The 13,729-nt window shown below is 40.8% G+C and overlaps 5 non-coding genes across 5 annotated transcripts; all 5 read right to left on the bottom strand.

Moving 5' to 3' along the window:
* Positions 1-9,541: 9,541 nt before the first annotated feature.
* Positions 9,542-9,624, bottom strand: TRNAL-UAA (transfer RNA leucine (anticodon UAA)). Its single transcript has one exon. It is a non-coding gene; the product is annotated as a tRNA-Leu (tRNA).
* An 813-nt stretch (positions 9,625-10,437) lies between these two features.
* Positions 10,438-10,520, bottom strand: TRNAL-UAA (transfer RNA leucine (anticodon UAA)). Its single transcript has one exon. It is a non-coding gene; the product is annotated as a tRNA-Leu (tRNA).
* Positions 10,521-11,332: 812 nt separating this feature from the next.
* Positions 11,333-11,415, bottom strand: TRNAL-UAA (transfer RNA leucine (anticodon UAA)). Its single transcript has one exon. It is a non-coding gene; the product is annotated as a tRNA-Leu (tRNA).
* Positions 11,416-12,226: 811 nt separating this feature from the next.
* TRNAL-UAA (transfer RNA leucine (anticodon UAA)) lies at positions 12,227-12,309 on the bottom strand. Its single transcript has one exon. It is a non-coding gene; the product is annotated as a tRNA-Leu (tRNA).
* Positions 12,310-13,121: 812 nt separating this feature from the next.
* On the bottom strand, positions 13,122-13,204 carry TRNAL-UAA (transfer RNA leucine (anticodon UAA)). Its single transcript has one exon. It is a non-coding gene; the product is annotated as a tRNA-Leu (tRNA).
* Between the last annotated feature and the right edge of the window lie 525 nt (positions 13,205-13,729).

The following is a 13,729-nucleotide window of genomic DNA, read 5'->3' on the forward strand; positions in this document are numbered from 1 at the left end:
ACAGCATGAAGGGGCCAACCCCGTTCACCGATAGATATCTTGTTTGTAAACTTCATCATATATGTTTACCAAGGGAGCACTTTGATGTTTTGCAGATGTGTTAACTGACGGCCTGTGATGTTTGATCTTACGAGTCTCTTTACATAATGTTGTCACAACAAATATACCAATTCTTGCAGCTACATACACTAGTAGTATCAACATTCCCATCTGTAGAATGCCCATCAGCCACCCAGTGATACCTGAGAACCAAATTGTCGGATACATTTGTCTGCAGCTCGGTTATATAGGGAATGTTTAGGTAAAGCACTTATATCTAGAACACCATGAGGAAATATGAAGGTAGCGGCATAAGGCGTGCAGAGGTGTCGATCCCCTCTGCGCCCCGGGGAAGTCATTTATAGGCCTGGTGACCACATACTAGATATAAATCCTTAGGCATTATGCAGTGTATTATGTCAGTGGTTCTCCCAACACAACACATATCAGTCAAACGTCCTTTGCTTCGAAGTTTTGGTACACAAATTTCAGCAGTTTTTGAGACAGACCTCATTCCTTCAGGATGTCTTAGACTCAAAATGTTAGTTAAATTGGTAAAGTTGTTCACAAGTCTACACAGAATGTGTAAACCACAGTTCACTATTGCTCAAAACATCCATGGTCACTTTTCTGGAAACAACTATCATTACAAATAATCACGAGTAATTGAAGTACTCTCACAGTTTTTCCAGTCCTAAGAGTGGGAGCATCACAGGCGTAACTTATAGTCCTCATATAGGGTCAGGGGATCTGCAAGATATGGCGTAGAATTAGAAGATATTGGGCTCGGAGTGCATATCCAACAGTTCTTAGTGCTTTAGAGTCCATATCTTGGAACAGAACTTGGTGATGCTTTATCAGTTTGTTATCACAGTCCTCTTTTAGTGCCTCATTGATAGGACAAGAGGTACAGTTGCCATCAGCATAATCCAAAAGGCAGAGTGGTTATCTTTGTATCTTTGCCTTGGATCTTGACAGAAGTGGCAGTGGCACTTAGAATGGCTCCCTGGATCTAGGCTCCAATGGTCTCTTTATGTGTCTCTTGACCACGACCCAGTCACCTGGTGCCGGTGTGTGTGTGCCGCTTATAAACATGGGGTCTGGGATGGAGGAAAGAACACAGTTATGAGTAACAGTCAGATGTTTGTGCAACTCAGCGACATATTCAGTGAGAAAAGCATACGAGGCCTGCAATTGCTGTAGGAAATATAATTCTGTCTCAGGAATACTACCAAACATTAATTCATATGGGGACAGCTTCTTTATACCTCTTCGGGCAGTTCTCACTGAAAGCAATGTGGTGGGCAAGCAATCTACCCAGGACAAGTGTGTTTCCTCCATGCACTTTAATTTAAGAGTACCGTTAAAGCGTTCCACCTTCCCACTACTTTGTGGGTCAAAGGGAACGTGGAAAGCTTGTTCTATTCCCAAAGCAGCCATGATCTGTTTCATTTAATTCTCCATTGAAGTAAGCACCTTTGTTACTTTCAATAGTTTTGGGAAACCCATATCTGCAAACCACCTTACTTATTACTTTCTTGATGGTAATTGTGGTCTTTGTATTATCTTTCATCACGGTCTAAGCTTCAGACATACCAGGACATATTCATAAGTACCCACCTTAGGCAGCAGTATGTAGTCCACCTGCAGTCTCTGAAATGAGTAATCTGGTTTTGGTGCTGAATTTCTGCGGAACTCAAATAGGCCTACCGGGGCTGTGTTTTGCACAAACAAGACATACTTTGCAGCCATATTCGGGAACCCTGGGGCACATCAGTTTTGCAGCACTACCGCACACGTCACACCTTTGCACCGGAGAATGTGCCAGGGCAGCCATCATGGGGAACAGGCAGCGTGGGAGGCAAATCCGGGTGTTTACCTGCCATACCCCTGACTCTGACCGTACAGCGCCCACTTTGACCCACGCATTCTGTTCGTTTGAGGGGGCCTGGGTCTGGAAGACCTGCAATAGTTCACGATCAACAGCCACTGGGGCCGGTACGGTGCCAGCCTCCTTTGCTGTAAGGGGGCACCCCGCACTATCGGTCACTAAGCTCCCTGAGAGGGCTATGTCTGTTATGGCCAGTATGTCTGTCAGAGGTAGTCTTGCTGCTTCTTTAGCCGCCTTGTCGGCCAGTGCATTCCCTACTGCAAGGGGAGTTTGTTCCCGTGTGTGTGCCGATACTTTGACTATGGCTGCCCTTCGGGGAAGGGTGAGTGCTGTCAGTAGCTGCTCTACCGCCTGCGCATTCTTTATGGGTTTGCCAGCAGAGGTCAGGAAATTATGGCTTCGCCAAATGGCGCCAAAGTCGTGTGCTACCCCAAAAGCATATTGTGAGTCAGAAAATACATTGCTCTTCTTACCTTTTCCCAGACTGCACATTACAGCGAATGCCTTCAGCTCAACCTCTTGTGCAGAGTAGCTCGAGGGGAGTGGTTCTTACTGCCTTACCATTGTGGACTACTGCATACCCGGTGATGAACAGTCCTTGATCATTGTCCAAAGCTCTGGAACCATCTATAAAATACTCAGCAGAGGGGTTAGTGAGTGGTACATCAGTGATATTTGTCAAGTCCTCTGTTTCTGCCTCCACCAATGCCTGACAGTCATGTGTCATATCAAACTGAACTTCTTCATCTGCTAGTTTGAAAAACAGGGGCAAGTCTTGTCTCATGGTCTCTCCCACAGGGACATGTCTTGTCTCATGGTCCCTCCCTCAGGGACATGTCTTGTCTCATGGTCCCTCCCACAGGGACAGGTCTTGGCTCACGGTCCCTCCCACTTCCCCATCCAAATATTCTCCTCCCTTTTCTACAATCCACTGTTAATCATGCAGCTGGATTTAGACCATTACAGTTTGAGAGCATTATGGGGGAATGTAAAGAGGGAAAAGCTTAATATTTGTCCGGCCTTTATACTGAAAGATGGTGGGTCTGAGCCTGTTGGAGTCTTTCAGATACAGCATGAGGAGCTTGGAGTGAGGGGGCAGCTTAACACTATGTCCTCTGTCTTTCTAATAGAGTCCTGAAACAGCTGCCCAGCTCTTACACAAGCAGGGGTCACTGTAATAACTGAATGTAGTATCCCAGAGTAATACTCTGGAGGGTGCTGTCTGCCACCATGTTCTTGGGTGAGGACGCTGGCTATATGTCCAACCTGCTTGTGGCGGTAAAGGGTTAAAGGTTTTTCCCACGTCTATTTTGCTTATATGAACACAACTGTCTGGATTTATTCTCAAGTCAAACAACTAGCTTTGGGAATTGTCAGTCAGGATTCGGAGACTACACAGAGTGCCTTCTTTTAAGGGGGGGGGGTGGTCACCTTGGGCCCAATTAGGGTAAATTATATGCAGGTCCCAATTTTCTGCAACACGTCTGTCCTTAAATTAATAAGTGAATATGAGAAAACTAAAACCTGGGTCACAAAATAGGAACAATGAATATAGTCCCCGGGGGATGACAATGGGGTTGTGGGAGACGTCTGAATTGTCAGTTTCCTATGGTGGTGGGGGTCACGATAGTAGTTGTTGCATTTTTGGGACATTTGTCCCCTCAAAAAAACAAAAAAACCTTTTTGCCCACAAGCCCAACCTTTTACATTGCTGTAGTCTAAGCCCTTAAAGCCTCTACGGCTGTGACAACTCCACACCCTGATGAAGGTGACACTAATCACAAAACCACACATTGGTTCTGGACATCACACACCAACAAGATGTCCGTAGCGAGGCACCATCCTCTCACACATTGTGCTATCTTCCTATGCAGCATGGATGACATACCTTCAGTCTTTTTAGCTGACACATTTAGCATTGCTACTGCTTGCACATTTTCTCATTTTTTTTTTTTATTTTTTTTTTAGCACCTTACATTTACACCATTTACTTTTGTATGGTTCTTCATACATTGCTGCTGTAATATACTTCACCATCATTCCATTCTGTTCTATAAACTCATTGCCTTACATACACACGCAGCATGTTACTTTTTATAACGCATACTGTTTTTTGTATCATTATAGGTCAATATGGGTCTATTCACATTGCTGCTTGTGGTCATCATTATAAACATTCCATTATAATCCAACATTATAAATATTCCTTTTACATATTTTGATTGTTGTGATGCTGCCCTTTCTCGGTTGTACCCACTGCACCATTTTACTTGTTATCAATAAACATTATTGTGTTATTTCTCCTCTATAATGGTTACATATAGGCTATTTTTTTTTTCCTCACTCTTTTGTGTATTCCTGTAGTTTAGTCTCTTATCTCCTTCTTGTGGTGGATTCCCCCTCTACCCCTCCCTTTTCTTCTACTTGGCTGCAGGAGGGCCAAATTAACGCTTTCCTTTCTAGTTCAGCTACCCAGGGGATATTTCCCTCAAATACATCCATTTTATATTGCTCCACTTTGGGAGACTGGTACAGTGCCCTGGACTGCAGGTCTATGGGCATTTATAACACACCGCAGCAATAGTCCATGAATCTTATCATTATGTTCATACCCAAAACTGAGTATGGTCCTATGCTACAATCTGCAACAAATCTTGTCGCTTATTCTGGCTAAAACCAGTGTCTAATCCTCTGTTAAACTCCATTCTCTGGAAAGTTACCAAGATTAGGTTTTCCTATGTGGCCAGATATACCTCCTGAATACCCTGGAGATATGTTCTAAATGTAAGGGTAATTTTACAGGAGATTCAGGATCTAGGTAGCAAGGACAATATGCCTGGGCATGGGGAAACACAGGACACGCAATATTAGCTCCAGAGGGACTGTGTTGGCCACAGTGTCTGCAGGTCTATCCCAATGATCCTGCATATGGCAGGGGTGCTGAAGGGGGGAGGCAGCACAGGTTTTACATCAGTTATAGAGACTGCAGCGTTCCCTGGGCCTTTATACTATCACAGATTACATATACACCACCATGAATGGTTTAATCTGATTTATGGTCACTCAGTGAGAGACGCTTGGATACTTTACCACATTCTAACCTGTTTGTTTTTATCTTTCAAACAGTCTTCACATTTGCAGAAAAAAAACATCTCCCAAAACAAAAAAAATTCCAATAACATTTTGCATCAATCCATTGCTTCATTCCCTTTTCGTCTTTCTTCTATACCCTTTGTAGGGACATGGGTGGTACCTCTGAGGCTGATTACATCCTATAGCTGCCAGTCCTCTGACTGCAACTTCAATGCCCGCAGTTAACCGTAGAACTGAAATGGGCCATAGAGTCTTAACCGCAGAAGACTCTACTCTTCTCCCAGCACCAATTTGCTCGCAAGAGAAGGATTTCTACTCCCAGAACCACTGTTCTCGCAAGAGAAGAATTTCTAGGAAGCATCAGGTTACCAGCCCTCTGTACCCGTACAATTCTGATACAGAACCAAACAAATAACAATTCATAAACTCTACTACCAACAGTTATTGGGATTACTTCTACTTCTCAGTATAATATATCATGGGAGACTAAGCTAATTTCCTACAAAATCTCCATCTACCTCTGACTCAAACAGATTACATCAAACACAAAAGAGACAGTGTATCCAGACAAGAGCATATCAGATTTCAACTACTCAAACAAGTTCCCTTTCTTGTCCTGTAGAGGGCGCAGCTCCAAAAATAAAATCTTCAATAAGTTTTCCCTCTCTGGCTAATGGCTATATGTTTCTTTGTCTGGATAAACTGGATGATTACAAACTACACCTCCTATTAAGCCAATTCCCATCTTAAATGCAAATTGAAGAGAACATAAACACCAGCACAATGGTTTATCAGATTTTTACAATACATCCGTCACTCAAACATCAATCAGTCCCACATTAAAGGATCCTCATAGCTTAAAATATAATTCCAGAGATAACAGTCATATAGAAAACACAGGACAACATATAATCTTTCAACTGCTGAGATGATATACTCTTCATTCAATTTCCTTCAACAATCATTCGCACATTTAAAAACACATTCATACATATAACAGATCACAGATGGCATATCTCTATTATTTCAATCATACACACAAAATCCAAACACTGGCAGAGGTTTGATAAGAATGGTCTTGTTGGACCACTACGTACCCGTCTCGGACCTCCAGAAAGCACTGAAACATTTGTAACACAATGGGTTACTCACCGCGGATTTTGTTCAGTGGTTCCTGGGAAGGTCTTTGTAGTCGGGTCACAGAGAGGTCCAGCTAACCATCCCAGGTTTCTGCACCATGTTCTGTCGTGGAAACCACTTTCTTGGGAGAGCTAATTTAGGGTGAGATACAAAGTGATCTCCAGATCTGCCAGTGTTGGTCCAATTAATAGCGATGCATCGGAGACAAACACACGAACACACAGTTAATGTCCGTGTACCAGGCTTTGTCTGAATCTCAGATGCCCAGACAGTAGTTTATTAACACCACAAAAGAAAAGGGGACGGCTTAGTACATGACCAAAAATGGAATGAAAGTTGAAAATAACAAAATCGTAAATTATGGATCCTGCTGCATTCCTAAAAATCTAGTTCTGTCCAGTTTTCTGGACCTTCATTAATAAAGACATTTGAGACAAAAGCATCCTTATAACAAAGAGTACACCCTGTGTTATTGCTTTTATGAATAACACTTATGAAGCTAATATAAAAGTACAAAATTATCAAAGATATATAGATATATAAATTGCTTAAATGATAATCAAACTTAATATAAAATATTAACCATAACAACCGTGTGGAAGACAGAGTGTTTGTGGTGGTGCCAATCTGACTGGAAGCATTATCCGCTATCCAACTAACAACCTGTTGACACTGGTCTTGGTTCAAGAGCGGTGTACTGCTGCGGTCCCCAAGAATTTGGGACAGGACGTGCGAGCGACTAGCTGTGGCCCTTTGTTGTGGCAAAATTAGAGCTTGCCCACGACCTCGGCCTCTGCCTGCACCACCATCACGTCCACTTCCTTGTTCCTTGCCAACGCCCTTGCGCATTTTGCAATGCTGTGCTGACGTGTATTCACTAGACTTGGGCGTTATATCAAAGTTTGTGCAAATCATGCACCTGTACGCTGCCACCGACAGGCACACACGTGCGGTTTTTAAATGCAGGCACGGACGCACTAAGAACCTAACACAGGTTTTAGGAGCAAAAATTAAGAACTCTGACACTATCAGCCACTGCTGACTGACGTGTATTATACACTACACTTGTGCGTTATATAATATTTTTGTAAAAACGCACACAAGTGCACCTGTACGCTGCCACTGACAGGCACACACGTGCGGTTTTTAAATGCAAGCACGGACGCACTAAGAACCTAACACAGGTTTTAGGAGCAAAAATTAAGAACTCTGACACTATCAGCCACTGCTGACTGACGTGTATTATACACTACACTTGTGCGTTATATAATATTTTTGTAAAAATGCACACAAGTGCACCTGTACGCTGCCACCGATATGCACACACGTGCAGTTTTTAAATGCAAGCACGGACGCACTAAGAACCTAACACAGGTTTTAGGAGCAAAAATTAAGAACTCTGACACTATCAGCCACTGCTGACTGACGTGTATTATACACTACACTTGTGCGTTATATAATATTTTTGTAAAAACGCACACAAGTGCACCTGTACGCTGCCACCGACAGGCACACACGTGCGGTTTTTAAATGCAAGCACGGACACACTAAGAACCTAACACAGGTTTTAGGAGCAAAAATTAAGAACTCTGACACTATCAGCCACTGCTGACTGACGTGTATTATACACTACACTTGTGCGTTATATAATATTTTTGTAAAAACGCACACAAGTGCACCTGTATGCTGCCACCGACAGGCACACACGTGCGGTTTTTAAATGCAAGCACGGACGCACTAAGAACCTAACACAGGTTTTAGGAGCAAAAATTAAGAACTCTGACACTATCAGCCACTGCTGACTGACGTGTATTATACACTACACTTGTGCGTTATATAATATTTTTGTAAAAACGCACACAAGTGCACCTGTACGCTGCCACCGACAGGCACACACGTGCGGTTTTTAAATGCAAGCACGGACGCACTAAGAACCTAACACAGGTTTTAGGAGCAAAAATTAAGAACTCTGACACTACCAGCCACCGCTGACTGACGTGTATTATACACTACACTTGTGCGTTATATAATAGTTTGGTAAAAACGCACACAAGTGCACCTGTACGCTGCCACCGACAGGCACACACGTGCGGTTTTTAAATGCAAGCACGGACGCACTAAGAACCTAACACAGGTTTTAGGAGCAAAAATTAAGAACTCTGACACTATCAGCCACTGCTGACTGACGTGTATTATACACTACACTTGTGCGTTATATAATAGTTTGGTAAAAACGCACACAAGTGCACCTGTACGCTGCCACCGACAGGCACACACGTGCGGTTTTTAAATGCAAGCACGGACGCACTAAGAACCTAACAGGTTTTAGGAGCAAAAATTAAGAACTCTGACACTATCAGCCACTGCTGACTGACGTGTATTATACACTACACTTGTGCGTTATATAATAGTTTGTTAAAAACGCACACAAGTGCACTTGTATGCTGCCACCGACAGGCACACACGTGCGGTTTTTAAATGCAAGCACGGACGCACTAAGAACCTAACAGGTTTTAGGAGCAACAATTGCTGAGAAGTCTGACACTATCAGGACTGTTTTAGACTGTGTACACCAGCCCCAGATATGATGAAGGCTGGTATACGGTCACCACTAGGAATGGCTATATACCCTGCCTGCCTGCCTGTATACTGCTACAATAGTCCTGACAAGGACTCTTTTGGTCACTAGCCTGTATTCCAACCTGGCTATACCCTGCCTGTATACAGCAACAATAGTCCTGACAAGGACTCTGCTACTGTACTCCGACCTGGCTATACCCTGCCTGCCTGTATACAACTAGAATAGTCCTGAGAAGGACTTTTGGTCACACTGTTTGCAGCCCTGCTACGGAAATAGCTATAAAGGGCCGCAAACCTTTCCCTGAAGCAGCGACACTCTCCCTGCACTGACTGTCTGGATGGCTGTGAGCAGAGCACAGCGCGCCGGCCGGTATAAAGGCTCGGTCACGCTGTGCAGGACGGCCAATCACTGCAGTTCCACAACTAACAGGGCTGTGGCATTGCAGTGGTCTGCCAGCCAATCCCTGCATGAGGGCTGGCTCTCAAAAGAGCGCCAACATGCAGAAATGAAGACCACGAGTACAGCACGAGTATCACGAGATTACTCGGTCCCCGCCGAGTAGCCCGAGTACAGTGATACTCGTGCGAGTACCGAGTAGTAACAAGCATGCTCGCTCATCCCTAATCATCATACGTCGTACTAGAGCTTCAGTTTATTATAAAACCTCCACTCAATTAATTGCAATATTCATGGTTATTACAGGTATACAACTGTGCTACCGAGCAACAATATCTTTCCTGCTGTTCAGACCTATGTAGATTTTGAGATGCCTTGAAGATTTTCAAAAGTAAAACTCATACCAGGAGTGGGGTTCGAACCCACGCGGATACATATCCATTGGATCTTAAGTCCAACACCTTAACCACTCGGCCATCCTGGTGGTTGTGTGGCAGCCTTTAGATTGTAACTGGAGCTGATGATTGATAAAAATAGTGCAATCATTACATTTGCACTAACAGATAGCTTTATTTTATAAAGCGACTTATCAAGAGCTGTAGACTGGCCACCAATGTAGACCATACTCTTCACTGGATATTTCATACTCCAACTTTAACTTTCCTCTGTATATTGGCTTTCATTTTTGCTCTATGTTTAGAAAGATGACCAAAACTGATCATTGGAATAAAATGTTACCTGGATTTATCAACAACGCTAAGTTAAAAAAATCGAGTTTCCTAATACAAATTAATCTTTCCACATAATGTCAATGACAAGTTTGTCACTTCACTATACCCCATGTTTTCTATAAGCATATTTAACATTTCATCATTACCTATGCACCCTGTCCTTTTCCTTTTTTGATCTAACCTTTCTAGAAGACCATATGTTATACAAATTTCTTTTATCATACTTCTGATTCGCTCACATTATTTTGACATCATGTGCTTTAAAACTTGTTTTGGAGCTACTGTACGATTATTTACCTCAATTAATTAACTACATCTTTATCCCAAAACATTCCACATTTATTTATTTTAGATGTCTTCTCTTTGGTTGAAACTGGAAACTTCCTCTAGTGATCAACATACGTCGTTCTAGAGGTTCAGTTTATTATAAAAACTCCACTTAATTAATTGCAATATTCATGGTTATTACAGGTATACAACTGTGCTACCGAGCAACAATATCTTTCCTGTTGTTCAGACCTATGTAGATTTTGAGATGCCTTGAAGATTTTCAAGAGTAAAACTCATACCAGGAGTGGGGTTCAAACCCACACGGATACATATCCATTGGATCTTAAGTCCAACGCCTTAACCACTCGGCCATCCTGGTGGTTGTGTGTCAGCTTTTAGATTGTAACTGGAGCTGATGATTGATAAAAATAGTGCAATCATTAAATTTGCACTAACAGATAGCTTTATTTTATAAGGTGACTTATCAAGAGCTGTAGACCGGCCACCAATGTAGACCATACTCTTCACTGGAAATTTCATACTCCAACTTTAACTTTCCTCTGTATATTGGCTTTCATTTTTGCTCTATAATTAGAAAGATGACCAAAACTGATCATTGGCATAAAATGTTACCTGGATTTATCAACAACGCTAAGTTAAAAAAATCGAATTTCCTAATACAAATTAATCTTTCCACATAATGTCAATGACAAGTTCGTCACTTCACTATACTCCATGTTTTCACAAGCAAATTTAACATTTCATCACTACCTATGCACCCTGTACTTTTCCTTTTTTGATCTAACCTTTCTAGAAGACCATATTTTATAAAAATTTCTTTTATCATACTTCTGATTCGCTCATATTAATTTGACATCATGTGCTTTAAAACGTCTTTTGGAGCTACAGTATGATTGTTTACATCAATAAATCAACTACATCTTTTTCCCAAATAATTCCACATTTGTTTTTTTTAGATGTCTTTTCTTTGGTTGAAACTTGAAACTTCCTCTAGTGATCATCATACGTCGTACTAGAGCTTCAGTTTATTATAAAACCTCCACTCAATTAATTGCAATATTCATGGTTATTACAGGTATACAACTGTGCTACCGGGCAACAATATCTTTCCTGCTGTTCAGACCTATGTAGATTTTGAGATGCCTTGAAGATTTTCAAGAGTAAAACTCATACCAGGAGTGGGGTTCGAACCCACGCGGATACATATCCATTGGATCTTAAGTCCAACGCCTTAACCACTCGGCCATCCCGGTGGTTGTGTGTCAGCTTTTAGATTGTAACTGGAGCTGATGATTGATAAAAATAGTGCAATCATTAAATTTGCACTAACAGATAGCTTTATTTTATAAGGTGACTTATCAAGAGCTGTAGACCGGCCACCAATGTAGACCATACTCTTCACTGGAAATTTCATACTCCAACTTTAACTTTCCTCTGTATATTGGCTTTCATTTTTGCTCTATGTTTGGAAAGATGACCAAAACTGATCATTGGAATAAAATGTTACCTGGATTTATCAACAACGCTAAGTTAAAAAAATCGAGTTTCCTAATACAAATTTATCTTTCTACATAATGTCAATGACAAGTTCGTCACTTCACTATACTCCATGTTTTCCTAAGCAGATTTAACATTTCATCACTACCTATGCACCCTGTCATTTTCCTTTTTTGATCTAACCTTTCTAGAAGACCATATTTTATACAAATTTCTTTTATCATACTTCTGATTCGCTCATATTATTTTGACATCACGTGCTTTAAAACGTCTTTTGGAGCTACAGTATGATTGTTTACCTCAATAAATCAACTACTTCTTTTTCCCAAAAGATTCCACATTTGTTTTTTTAGATGTCTTTTCTTTGGTTGAAACTTGAAACTTCCTCTAGTGATCATCATACGTTGTACTAGAGCTTCAGTTTATTATAAAACCTCCACTCAATTAATTGCAATATTCATGGTTATTACAGGTATACAACTGTGCTACCGGGCAACAATATCTTTCCTGCTGTTCAGACCTATGTATATTTTGAGATGCCTTGAAGATTTTCAAGAGTAAAACTCATACCAGGAGTGGGGTTCGAACCCACGCGGATACACATCCATTGGATCTTAAGTCCAATGCCTTAACCACTCGGCCATCCTGGTGGTTGTGTGTCAGCTTTTAGATTGTAACTGGAGCTGATGATTGATAAAAATAGTGCAATTATTAAATTTGCACTAACAGATAGCTTTATTTTATAAGGTGACTTATCAAGAGCTGTAGACCGGCCACCAATGTAGACCATACTCTTCACTGGAAATTTCATACTCCAACTTTAACTTTCCTCTGTATATTGGCTTTCATTTTTGCTCTATGTTTAGAAAGATGACCAAAACTGATCATTGGAATAAAATGTTACCTGGATTTATCAACAACGCTAAGTTAAAAAAATCGAGTTTCCTAATACAAATTAATCTTTCCACATAATGTCAATGACAAGTTCGTCACTTCACTATACTCCATGTTTTCCTAAGCAAATTTAACATTTCATCACTACCTATGCACACTGTACTTTTCCTTTTTTGATCTAACCTTTCTAGAAGACCATATTTTATACAAATTTCTTTTATCATACTTCTGCTTCGCTCACATTATTTTGACATCATGTGCTTTAAAACGTGTTTTGGAGCTACTGTACGATTATTTACCTCAATTAATTAACTACATCTTTATCCCAAAACATTCCACATTTATTTATTTTAGATGTCTTCTCTTTGGTTGAAACTGGAAACTTCCTCTAGTGATCAACATACGTCGTTCTAGAGGTTCAGTTTATTATAAAAACTCCACTTAATTAATTGCAATATTCATGGTTATTACAGGTATACAACTGTGCTACCGAGCAACAATATCTTTCCTGTTGTTCAGACCTATGTAGATTTTGAGATGCCTTGAAGATTTTCAAGAGTAAAACTCATACCAGGAGTGGGGTTCAAACCCACACGGATACATATCCATTGGATCTTAAGTCCAACGCCTTAACCACTCGGCCATCCTGGTGGTTGTGTGTCAGCTTTTAGATTGTAACTGGAGCTGATGATTGATAAAAATAGTGCAATCATTAAATTTGCACTAACAGATAGCTTTATTTTATAAGGTGACTTATCAAGAGCTGTAGACCGGCCACCAATGTAGACCATACTCTTCACTGGAAATTTCATACTCCAACTTTAACTTTCCTCTGTATATTGGCTTTCATTTTTGCTCTATAATTAGAAAGATGACCAAAACTGATCATTGGCATAAAATGTTACCTGGATTTATCAACAACGCTAAGTTAAAAAAATCGAATTTCCTAATACAAATTAATCTTTCCACATAATGTCAATGACAAGTTCGTCACTTCACTATACTCCATGTTTTCACAAGCAAATTTAACATTTCATCACTACCTATGCACCCTGTACTTTTCCTTTTTTGATCTAACCTTTCTAGAAGACCATATTTTATAAAAATTTCTTTTATCATACTTCTGATTCGCTCATATTAATTTGACATCATGTGCTTTAAAACGTCTTTTGGAGC

Source organism: Anomaloglossus baeobatrachus, chromosome 3 (assembly GCF_048569485.1).
Source record: "Anomaloglossus baeobatrachus isolate aAnoBae1 chromosome 3, aAnoBae1.hap1, whole genome shotgun sequence".
In the NCBI taxonomy this organism is placed as follows: Eukaryota; Metazoa; Chordata; class Amphibia; order Anura; family Aromobatidae; genus Anomaloglossus; species Anomaloglossus baeobatrachus.